Source organism: Anolis sagrei, chromosome 11, assembly GCF_037176765.1.
Source record: "Anolis sagrei isolate rAnoSag1 chromosome 11, rAnoSag1.mat, whole genome shotgun sequence".
Lineage (NCBI taxonomy): Eukaryota > Metazoa > Chordata > Lepidosauria > Squamata > Dactyloidae > Anolis > Anolis sagrei.
Window position 1 is genome coordinate 34,772,404 of NC_090031.1, and position 11,428 is coordinate 34,783,831.

The 11,428-nt window shown below is 37.1% G+C and overlaps 1 protein-coding gene and 1 long non-coding RNA gene across 2 annotated transcripts in view; both read left to right on the forward strand.

Moving 5' to 3' along the window:
• Positions 1-4,359, forward strand: part of FLOT2 (flotillin 2) — a 58,717-nt gene extending 54,358 nt beyond the window's left edge. Inside the window, exon 12 of the mRNA XM_067472200.1 lies at positions 4,348-4,359. The gene's annotated coding sequence lies outside the window, so the exon portion shown is untranslated. The remainder of the gene's footprint in view (positions 1-4,347) is intronic.
• Positions 4,360-9,792: 5,433 nt separating this feature from the next.
• Positions 9,793-10,374, forward strand: LOC137097694 (uncharacterized). Its single transcript, XR_010910363.1, has 2 exons — positions 9,793-10,248; positions 10,279-10,374. It is a non-coding gene; the product is annotated as an uncharacterized lncRNA (long non-coding RNA).
• Positions 10,375-11,428: the final 1,054 nt, after the last annotated feature.

Here is an 11,428-nt window from a genome sequence, read left to right on the forward strand (position 1 = left end):
CAAGGCTTGGCCTCCTTCACTGCCTCTTGTACTGAAGCTATCTATCCCAAGCTCTCCCTAGGAAGCCAAGGTGATTGGAACCAAGTCTTCGGCTCCTTCATTGTGTCTTATGCTGAAACTATATATCCCAAGCTCTCCCTGGGAAGCCAAGGTAACTGAACCGAGGCTTGGCCTCCTTCACTGCCTCTTGTACTGAAGCTATCTATCCCAAGCTCTCCCTAGGAAGCCAAGGTGATTGGAACCAAGTCTTCGGCTCCTTCATTGTGTCTTATGCTGAAACTATATATCCCAAGCTCTCCCTGGGAAGCCAAGGTAACTGAACCGAGGCTTGGCCTCCTTCACTGCCTCTTGTACTGAAGCTATCTATCCCAAGCTCTCCCTAGGAAGCCAAGGTGATTGGAACCAAGTCTTCGGCTCCTTCATTGTGTCTTATCCTGAAACTATATATCCCAAGCTCTCCCTGGGAAGCCAAGGTGACCAAACCTTAGCTTGGGCTCCTTCATTAATAATAATAATAATAATAATAATAATAATAATAATACTCCACCACCATCTCCCCAAGGGTCTTTGAGCAAGCTTACATGAGGCCAAGCCCAACAAGACACCAGTAAAAACAACAAACAATAAGCAAATAAACAATACAATTAGTATAACTCACAAAGATTGTGTTTTATCCTGAAACTATATATCCCAAACTCTCCCTGGGAAGCAAAGGTGACCAAACCTTAGCTTGGGCTCCTTTATTGCATCTTATACTGAAACTATACATCCCAAGTTCTCCCTGAGAAAACAAGGTGATCAAACCAAGGCTTGGGCTCTTTCATTGTGTCTTATCCTGAAACTATATATCCCAAGCTCTCCCTGGGAAGCCAAGGTGACCGAACTAAGGAATGGCCTCCTTAATTGTGTCTTATGCTGAAACTATGCATCCCAAGGTCTCCTTGGGAAACAAAGGTGACTGAACCAATGCTTGGGCTCCTTCACTGCATCTTATTCTGAAACTATACATCCCAGGTTCTCCCTGGGAAGCCAAGCTGAATGAACCGAGACTTGGGCTCCTTCACTGCTTCTTACCTGGAAACTATATATCCCAAGCTGTCCCCGGGAAGCCAAGGTGACCGAACTGAGACTTGGGCTTCTTCATTGAGTCTCATCCTGAAACTATATATCCCAAGCTCTCCCTGGGAAGCCAAGGTGATCGGACCGTAGCTTGGCCTTCTTCACTGCATCTTATCCTGAAACTATGTATCCCAAGCTGTCCCTGGGAAGCCAAGGTAACTGAACCGAGGCTTGGCCTCCTTCACTGCCTCTTGTACTGAAGCTATATATCCCAGGCTCTCCCTAGGAAGCCAAGGTGATTGGAACCAAGTCTTCGGCTCCTTCATTGTGTCTTATGCTGAAACTATATATCCCAAGCTCTGAGAAACCAAGGCTTGGCCTCCTTCACTGCCTCTTGTACTGAAGCTATATATCCCAGGCTCTCCCTAGGAAGCCAAGGTGATTGGAACCAAGTCTTCGGCTCCTTCATTGTGTCTTATGCTGAAACTATATATCCCAAGCTCTCCCTGGGAAGCCAAGGTAACTGAACCGAGGCTTGGCCTCCTTCACTGCCTCTTGTACTGAAGCTATATATCCCAGGCTCTCCCTAGGAAGCCAAGGTGATTGGAACCAAGTCTTCGGCTCCTTCATTGTGTCTTATGCTGAAACTATATATCCCAAGCTCTCCCTGGGAAGCCAAGGTAACTGAACCGAGGCTTGGCCTCCTTCACTGCCTCTTGTACTGAAGCTATATATCCCAGGCTCTCCCTAGGAAGCCAAGGTGATTGGAACCAAGTCTTCGGCTCCTTCATTGTGTCTTATGCTGAAACTATATATCCCAAGCTCTCCCTGGGAAGCCAAGGTAACTGAACCGAGGCTTGGCCTCCTTCACTGCCTCTTGTACTGAAGCTATCTATCCCAAGCTCTCCCTAGGAAGCCAAGGTGATTGGAACCAAGTCTTCGGCTCCTTCATTGTGTCTTATGCTGAAACTATATATCCCAAGCTCTCCCTGGGAAGCCAAGGTAACTGAACCGAGGCTTGGCCTCCTTCACTGCCTCTTGTACTGAAGCTATCTATCCCAAGCTCTCCCTAGGAAGCCAAGGTGATTGGAACCAAGTCTTCGGCTCCTTCATTGTGTCTTATGCTGAAACTATATATCCCAAGCTCTCCCTGGGAAGCCAAGGTAACTGAACCGAGGCTTGGCCTCCTTCACTGCCTCTTGTACTGAAGCTATCTATCCCAAGCTCTCCCTAGGAAGCCAAGGTGATTGGAACCAAGTCTTCGGCTCCTTCATTGTGTCTTATGCTGAAACTATATATCCCAAGCTCTCCCTGGGAAGCCAAGGTAACTGAACCGAGGCTTGGCCTCCTTCACTGCCTCTTGTACTGAAGCTATCTATCCCAAGCTCTCCCTAGGAAGCCAAGGTGATTGGAACCAAGTCTTCGGCTCCTTCATTGTGTCTTATGCTGAAACTATATATCCCAAGCTCTCCCTGGGAAGCCAAGGTAACTGAACCGAGGCTTGGCCTCCTTCACTGCCTCTTGTACTGAAGCTATCTATCCCAAGCTCTCCCTAGGAAGCCAAGGTGATTGGAACCAAGTCTTCGGCTCCTTCATTGTGTCCCTGGGAAGCCAAGGGGATCAAACCAAGGCTTGGGCTCCTTCATTGTGTCTTATCCTGAAACTATATATCCCAAGCTCTCCCTGGGAAGCCAAGGCAACCGAACCTTAGCTTGGGCTCCTTTGTCGCATCTTATGCTGAAACTATACATCCCAAGCTCTGAGAAACCAATGTGACCAAACCAAGGCTTGGGCTCCTTCATTGCGTCATGCTGAAACTATATATCCCAAGCTCTCCCTGGGAAACCAAGGTGACCGAACCTTAGCTTGGGCTCCTTCATTGTGTCTTACCCTGAAACTATATATCTCAAGCTCTACCTGGGAAGCCAAGGTGATTGGAACCAAATCTTGGGCTCCTACATTGTGTCTTATGCTGAAACTATACATCCCAAGCTCTTCCTGGGAAGCCAAGGTGATTGAACAGAGGCTTGGGCTCCATTGCATCTTACACTGAAACTATATATCCCAAGCTCTCCCTGGGAAGCCAAGGTAACCAAACCGAGGCTTGGGCTCCTTCATTGCATCTTACATTGAAACTATATATCCCAAGCTCTCCCTAGGAAGCCAAAGTGACCAAACCGAGACTTGGGCTCATTAATTTCATCTCATCCTGAAACTATATATCTCAAACTGTCTCTGGGAAGCCAAGGTGACCGAACTGAGACTTGGGCTCCTTCATTGCATCTTATCCTGAAACTATATATCCCAAGTTCTCCCTGGGAAGCCAAGGTGACCCAACCAAGGCTTGTGCTCTATCACTGCATCTTACCCTGAAACTATACATCCCAAGCTCTCCCTAAAAAGCCAAGGTGACCAGACCATAGCTTGGGTTCCTTCATTCTTATTCTGAAACTATGAATCCCAAGCTCACCCTAGAAACCAAAGTGACCAAACTGTCGCATTTTGGATGTCTCCGGAGAAGACTGACTGGTGGCAATTTTGTCAGCGCTGATTGTGTTTAAGTGCAGGCCAAGGTCTTGAGGCACTGCACCCAGTGTGCCGATCACCACTGGGACCACCGTGCCAGGGTCTTTGCAGTTCGATCTTTAAATCCTCATATTGTGCCAGCTTTTCCATTATTATGATATTATGTTATAATTATTATATGGGTTTGTATCCCATCTGGGAAGCCAGAGCGTGGCCTGCTTGGGTTGGGCCCCCGATAAGAAGAAGGTGGGCCTCATCCCTTATCAGGAACGTCAATACTTGGGGGCCCCTATCAGTCCCGCCAGGCCCGAGAACTACACATTCCTTTGCACGGCCTTAAAACCCAAAGCTATTCTAAACCGTTTTGGGCACAGAAGGCGCAAGACCTTATGAAACTACAACTCCCATTGCACTGCTTTCAAAGTGTTGTCAAACTGCATTAATTCTGTGGTATGGATGCTTCGACTATGACATATCAGGAGCTCCCGGTGGCGCAGTGGCGGCAGGAGTAAAGACTGACAGGTCGGAGGTTCGAATCCGGGGAGAGCACGGATGAGCTCCCTCTGTCAGCTCCAGCTCCCCATGCAGGGACATGAAGGAAGCCTCCTACAAATATCAAAACATCTGGGCAACGTCCTTGCAGACGACCAGTTCTCTCACACCAGAAGCAAAGCTCCTGACATCAAAAAATGACATGTCAATCAAAGGAAAGGGTAGACTAGTTGACCTCTAGGGTCCCCATCAATTACATATATATAAAAAGAGAGAGAGGAGGGTCTCTATCTTAATATCCTCAAAAAATGGAGTTACTAGTTTTGGGATCATTTTGACCCCTGAGCCAGAAGGAAAGGCTGGTAATTAAACTATTATTAACATTACTATAATAATAATAATAATAATAATAATAATAATAATAATAATAATAATAATAATTGCAAAAGGGAATTAATAATAATAATAGTAATGTTATTAATTAAACTATTATTAACATTACTATTATTACAATAATAATAATAATAATAATTGCAAAAGGGAATTAATAATAATAATAATAGTAATGTTAATAATAGTTTTATTATTAATATTACTATTATTACAATAGTAATAATAATAATAATAATGGCCACAAGGAAAGGCTGGTAATAAAACTATTATTAACATTACTATTATTACAATAATAATAATACTAATAATTGCAAAAAGGAAATTAATAATAATAATAAGAAATAGTAATGCTAATAAAACTATTATTAACATTACTATTATTACAATAATAATAATACTAATAATTGCAAAAAGGAAATTAATAATAATAATAAAAAATAGTAATGCTAATAATAAAACTATTATTAACATTACTATTATTACAATAATAGTAATACTAATTGCCACAAGGAAAGGCTGGTAATAAAACTATTATTAACATTACTATTACAATAATAATAATAATTGCCAAAAGGAAATTAATAATAATAATAGTAGTAGTAGTAATGTTAATAGTAAAACAATTATTAACATTACTATAATAATAATAATAATAATTGCCACAAGGAAATTAATAATAATCATAAATAATAATAGTAATGTTAATAATGAAACTATTATTAACATTACTATTATTACAATAATAGTAATAATAATTGCCACAAGGAAAGGCTGGTAATAAAACTATTATTAACATTACTATTACAATAATAATAATAATTGCCAAAAGGAAATTAATAATAATAATAATAGTAGTAATGTTAATAGTAAAACAATTATTAACATTACTATAATAATAATAATAATTGCCACAAGGAAATTAATAATAATCATAAATAATAATAGTAATGTTAATAATAAAACTATTATTAACATTACTATTATTACAATAATAATAATAATAATTGCCACAAAGAAATTAATAATAATAATTAATAATAATAGTAATATTAATAATAAAACTATTAACATTACTATTATTACAATAATAATAATAATAATAATAATAATAATAATAATAATAATAATTGCCACAAGGAAAGGCTGGCAATAAAACTACTATTAACATTATTATTATTATTATTATTATTATTATTATTATTATTACAATAGTAATAATTATTATGATGATGATTGATTGGCTGCAAGGCTCCCCAAATGGAGAATTTGCACCCGCTTCTTTCGTTTGGAAATGAGAATTATCTGAGTTGGAAAGAGGCCCAAATTGGGGCGAGGTCCAGACAAGGTGGCCGGAGAGATAGGATGCAAACGAAGCCCGGGAGCGAGATAAGAGATAATAATGTAATGATATATATAAGGGTCTCTTGCCATTGGGATGGTCTTCCAGGCGTTTGCAGACCAGAAGGGTAAGCATTTGGGACGGGAGAGGAGGATTTGGCCCCCAAGTGAGTAGGAAAGACTATTATTATTATTATTATTATTATTATTATTATTATTATTATACGGATGGGTGGATAGATACATAAATAAATAGGTAAGAGACATATCTATATATATTGTTATTTTTAAATGGCTGGAAAAAGGGAGGATGCATTTCCAGGGAAGAGCAGACATAGAATAATATAGACAGGCTGCAAAAAATATATAAGCAGAAGGTCAAAACATAGACAATTATTTCTATGTATTTCTGGAATATTTAGAATATTAATTATGCTTTCCCTTTTTAAAGGGGGCACAATTCTGCTTTCTTCTTGCAAATCCCACAACACTGGAAATTATGCCGTCTTAAGGCAAAGCAGAGCATGTAGCCCAGCCTGTAATAATAATAATAATAATAATAATAATAATAATAATAATAATAATGGAGTAAAATAATAAATGTAATTCTAGAGTAAAATAATAAATATAATAATAGAGTAAAATAATAAATGTAATAAAATAATAGTACAGTAAAATAATGACAATGTCATAGCAATAATCATAATAATAGAGTAAAATAATAATCAATAATAAATAGAGTAAAATAATAAATGTAATAAAATAATAGTACAGTAAAATAATGACAATGTCATAGCAATAATCATAATAATAGAGTAAAATAATAATCAATAATAAATAGAGTAAAATAATAAATGTAATAAAATAATAGTATAGTAAAATAATGAAAATGTAATAACAATAATCATAATAATAAATAGAGTAAAATAAATGTAATTCTAGAGTAAAATAATAAATATAATAATAGAGTAAAAAATAAATGTAATAAAATAATAGTACAGTAAAACAATGAAAATGTAATAATAATCATAATCATAAATAGAGTAAAATAATAAATGTAATAAAATAATAGTACAGTAAAATAATGAAAATGTAATAACAATAATCATAATAATAGAGTAAAATAATAAATGTAATTATAGAGTAAAATAATAAATGTAATAATAGAGTAAAATAATAAATGTGATAAAATAATAGTACAGTAAAATAATGAAAATGTAATAACAATAATCATAATAATAGAGTAAAATAATAAATGTAATTCTAGAGTAAAATAATAAATGTAATAATAGAGTAAAATAATAAATGTGATAAAATAATAGTACAGTAAAATAATGAAAATGTAATAACAATAATCATAATAATAGAGTAAAATAATAAATGTAATTCTAGAGTAAAATAATAAATGTAATAATAGAGTAAAATAATAAATATAATAATAGAGTAGAAGGGCAAAACATATACAATTATGTCCCTATATTTCCTGAATATTTAGAATATTAATTATGCTTTCCCCTTTTAAAGGGGGCACAACTCCGCTTTCTTCTTGCATACCCCACAACACTGGAAATTATGACATCTTAAGGCAAAGCAGAACATGCAGCACAGCCTGTAATAATAATAATAATAATTATTATTATTATTATTATAACTTCAAGTTGCGTCTGGTGTGAGAGAATTGGCTGTCTGCAAGGATGTTCCCCAACACTGGAAATTATGCCATCTTAAGGCAAAGCAGAACATGCAGCCCAGCCTGTAATAATAATAATAATAATTATTATTATTATTATTATTATAACTGCAAGTTGCTTCTGGTGTGAGAGAATTGGCTGTCTGCAAGGATGTTGCCCAGGGGATGTTCGCCCGGATGTTTTGATGTTTTCACCATCCTTGTGGAAGGCTTCTCTCATGTCCCCTTTGCATGGGGAGCTGGAGCTGACAGAGGGAGCTCACCCGCGCTCTACCCGGATTTGAACCTTCGACCTGTTGGTCTTCAGTCCTGCCGGCACAAGGTTTTAACCCATTGCAAAGATGATGATGATGATGATGATGATGATAATGATATCAAACTGCTTTAGCTGTGTGGTGAAGATAGGCTCTGAAAAAGTGGATAGTAATATAATATAATATAATAATATAATATAATATTATAATATAATATAATATATATAGAGAGAGAGAGAGAATAATAACAAATATAGCAATAAATAGAATAATAATAATATGAAACTGCTTTAGCTGCATAGTGTAGACAGGCTCTGAAAGAGTAGATAATCTATATAAATAAAAATGTAATGTCCGTTTAAGAGATCTTAAATGCCAAAAAAACAAAAAATACATTACAATGCATGCACAAAACCTCACATACTCACAAATACACATATATACACACACAAAACACATATACACAGACTGGGCCACAGCAACGTGTGGCAAGGGACGGCTAGTAATAAATATAAATATGATAATATGAAACTGCTTTAGCTGCGTAGTGCAGACAGGCTCTGAAAGAGTAGGATAATAATATAATATAATAATAAATATAATAATATGAAACTGTTAGCTGCATAGTGCAGACAGGCTCTGAAAGAGTAGATCATAATATAATATAATATATAATATAATATAATAATATAAAACTGTTTTAGTTGCGTAGTGCAGACAGGCTCTGAAAGAGTAGATAATAATATAATAATTACATGAAACTGCATGGGATGCATAGTGCAGACAGGCTCGAAAGAGTACATAAGAATAATGCAACACATCTAATAAACATAATAACACTAATATAATAATTATTAATAATAGTAATAATATAATGATACGAAACTGCTTTAGCTGCATAGTGCAGACAGGCTCTGAAAGAGTAGATAATAGTGATGTAACATATAATAGACATAATACTACTACTACTACTAATAATAATAATAAATAGAATAATATTTACCTGCGTAGTACAGGCAGATTCCAAAAGAGTGGATAATTTATATATTTACATATATATATATATATATATATATATAACATATAAATATTATAAAACTGGATTGTTGTAGGTTTTTTCGGGCTGTATGGCCATGGTCTAGAGGCATTTTCTCCTGACGTTTCGCCTGCATCTATGGTAAGCATCCTCAGAGGTAGTGAGGTCTGTTGGAACTAGGAAAAAGGGTTTATATATCTGTGGAATGATGTCCAGGGTGGGACAAAGGACTCTTGTCTGCTGGAGCTAAGTGTGAAGGTTTCAACTGACCACCTTGACTAGCATTTGATGGCCTGGCAGTGCCTGGGGCAATCATAGAATCATAGAATCAAAGAGTTGGAAGAGACCTCCTGGGCCATCATCCAGTCCAACCCCATTCTGCCAAGAAGCAGGAATATTGCATTCAAATCACCCCTGACAGATGGCCATCCAGCCTCTGCTTCAAAGCTTCCAAAGAAGGAGCCTCCACCACACTCCGGGGCAGAGAGTTCCACCGCTGAATGGCTCTCACAGTCAGGAAGTTCTTCCTAATCTTTTGTTGAGAGGTGATTAGATGTCCCAGATTGATTTCCCTCTGCTCTTTTGCAGTTTTGCAAACAGGGACATCTAATCACCTCTCAACAAAAGTTTGCTCTAGGCACTGTCAGGCCATTATATGCTAATCAAGGTGGTCAGTTGAAACCTTCACACTTAGCTCCAGCAGACAAGAGTCCTTTGTCCCACCCTGGACATCTTTCCACAGATATATAAACCCATTTTCCTAGTTCCAACAGACCTCACGACCTCTGAGGATGCTTGCCATAGATGCAGGCGAAACGTCAGGAGAGAATGCCTCTAGAACATGGCTCTATAGCCCGAAAAAACCTACAACAACCCAGTGATTCCGGCCATGAAAGCCTTCGACAATACAGTATAAAACTGCTTTGGCTGTGTAGTGCAGATGCTCTGAAAGCGCAAATAATAATAATAATAATAATAATAATAATAATAATAGAAACTTAATAACACTAATAATAATAATAATAATAATAATAATAATAATAATAATATAATGTAAATCTGCTCCCCCCAGTTTTCCTTCTCCCAGTTTCTCTCCGTCCGGATTCTTCCCGAAGCCTCTGGGCCGGATATCATCCTATACTGTAAGTTGGAATGAGACACTACAGTATAGATGATGTACTCCCTTGAGCGCTTTCTTCCCACCTCCGCCGGGACCTTCTCTCAGCGTCCACACTGTCCAATTAACACAGTTTGGCATCACTTTAAAACCTTGGAAGGAGAAGAAGAAGAAGGAGATCTGACCGGTGTGTTGGCGAAACCGTTACCATTACTGAGTTTAGTAATGGTAAGGGTTCTTCCGTCACGCCGACTTCCGCCGAAGGAAGAAAACGAAGGAGAAGCACCCCAAGGATCCATGGGTTCCAGAAGCATTCTCTCCTGACGTTTCACCCACATCAATGGCAGGCATCCTCAGAGGTTGTGGTCCTAAGGATCCTCGGGCAGCATTGTTTGTTGGGCGGCATCTTTTTTTCCCCGTTTCTTATATATTGTATTCTCCTGTAATAAATAAATATGGTTAAAAATGATTTCTGTGTCTTTGTGCTTCCTTTTTTCCTAATCCAAAGAGGTATATATATATATATATATATATATATATGCACACACACATATACATAATTAATGTTATATATATAATTATATATATATAAAATTATATATATATATATACACACACACATATAATTAATGTTATATATATAATTATATGTATATGTACGCACACACATACATAATTAATGTTATATATATAATTATATATATATAAAAAAATTTATATATACACACACACATATAATTAATGTTATATACACACACACACACACACACACACACACACATATATATATATATATATATATATAATTTCCCACATTGGAAAACCACTCTGTACATGCTCAGAGGCCAGCTGAGACTTTTGAGCCCATTCAAAACACAGCCAGCTTTGGCCCAAGCTCTTTAAGCCGCTCCTCATGGGGCTTGTTCTCCAGACTCTTGATCCTGGGGAGTTGCACACTGGACATTTTGATATTACAAAAATAATAATAACATTCCCTCCTCCCCTATAATAATAATAATACTAATAATATCACCTCCTCCCCCTAAAACAATAACATTTCCCACATTGGAAAAGCTCTCTGCGCATGCTCAGAGGCCACCTGAGACTTTAGACCCCGTTCAAAACAGAGCCAGCTTTGGCCCAAGCTCTTTAAGCCACTCCTCATGGGGCTTGTTCTCCAGGCCCTTGATCCTTGGGAGTCGTACATTGGACATTTTGATATAATAATAATAATAATAATAATAATAATTCTCCTTCCTTCCCCTAAAACAATAACATTTCCCACATTGGAAAAGCACTCTGTACATGCTCAGAGGCCACTCCTCATGGGGTTTGTTCTCCAGACCCTGGATCCCTGGGAGTCCCTCACTGGACATTTTGATATAATAATAATAATAATAATTCTCCTTCCTCCCCTTAAAACAATATTTCCCACATTGGCAAAGCACTCTGTACATGCTCAGAGGCCACCCGAGACTTTAGAACCCATTCAAAGCAGAGCCAGCTCTGGCCCAAGCTCTTTA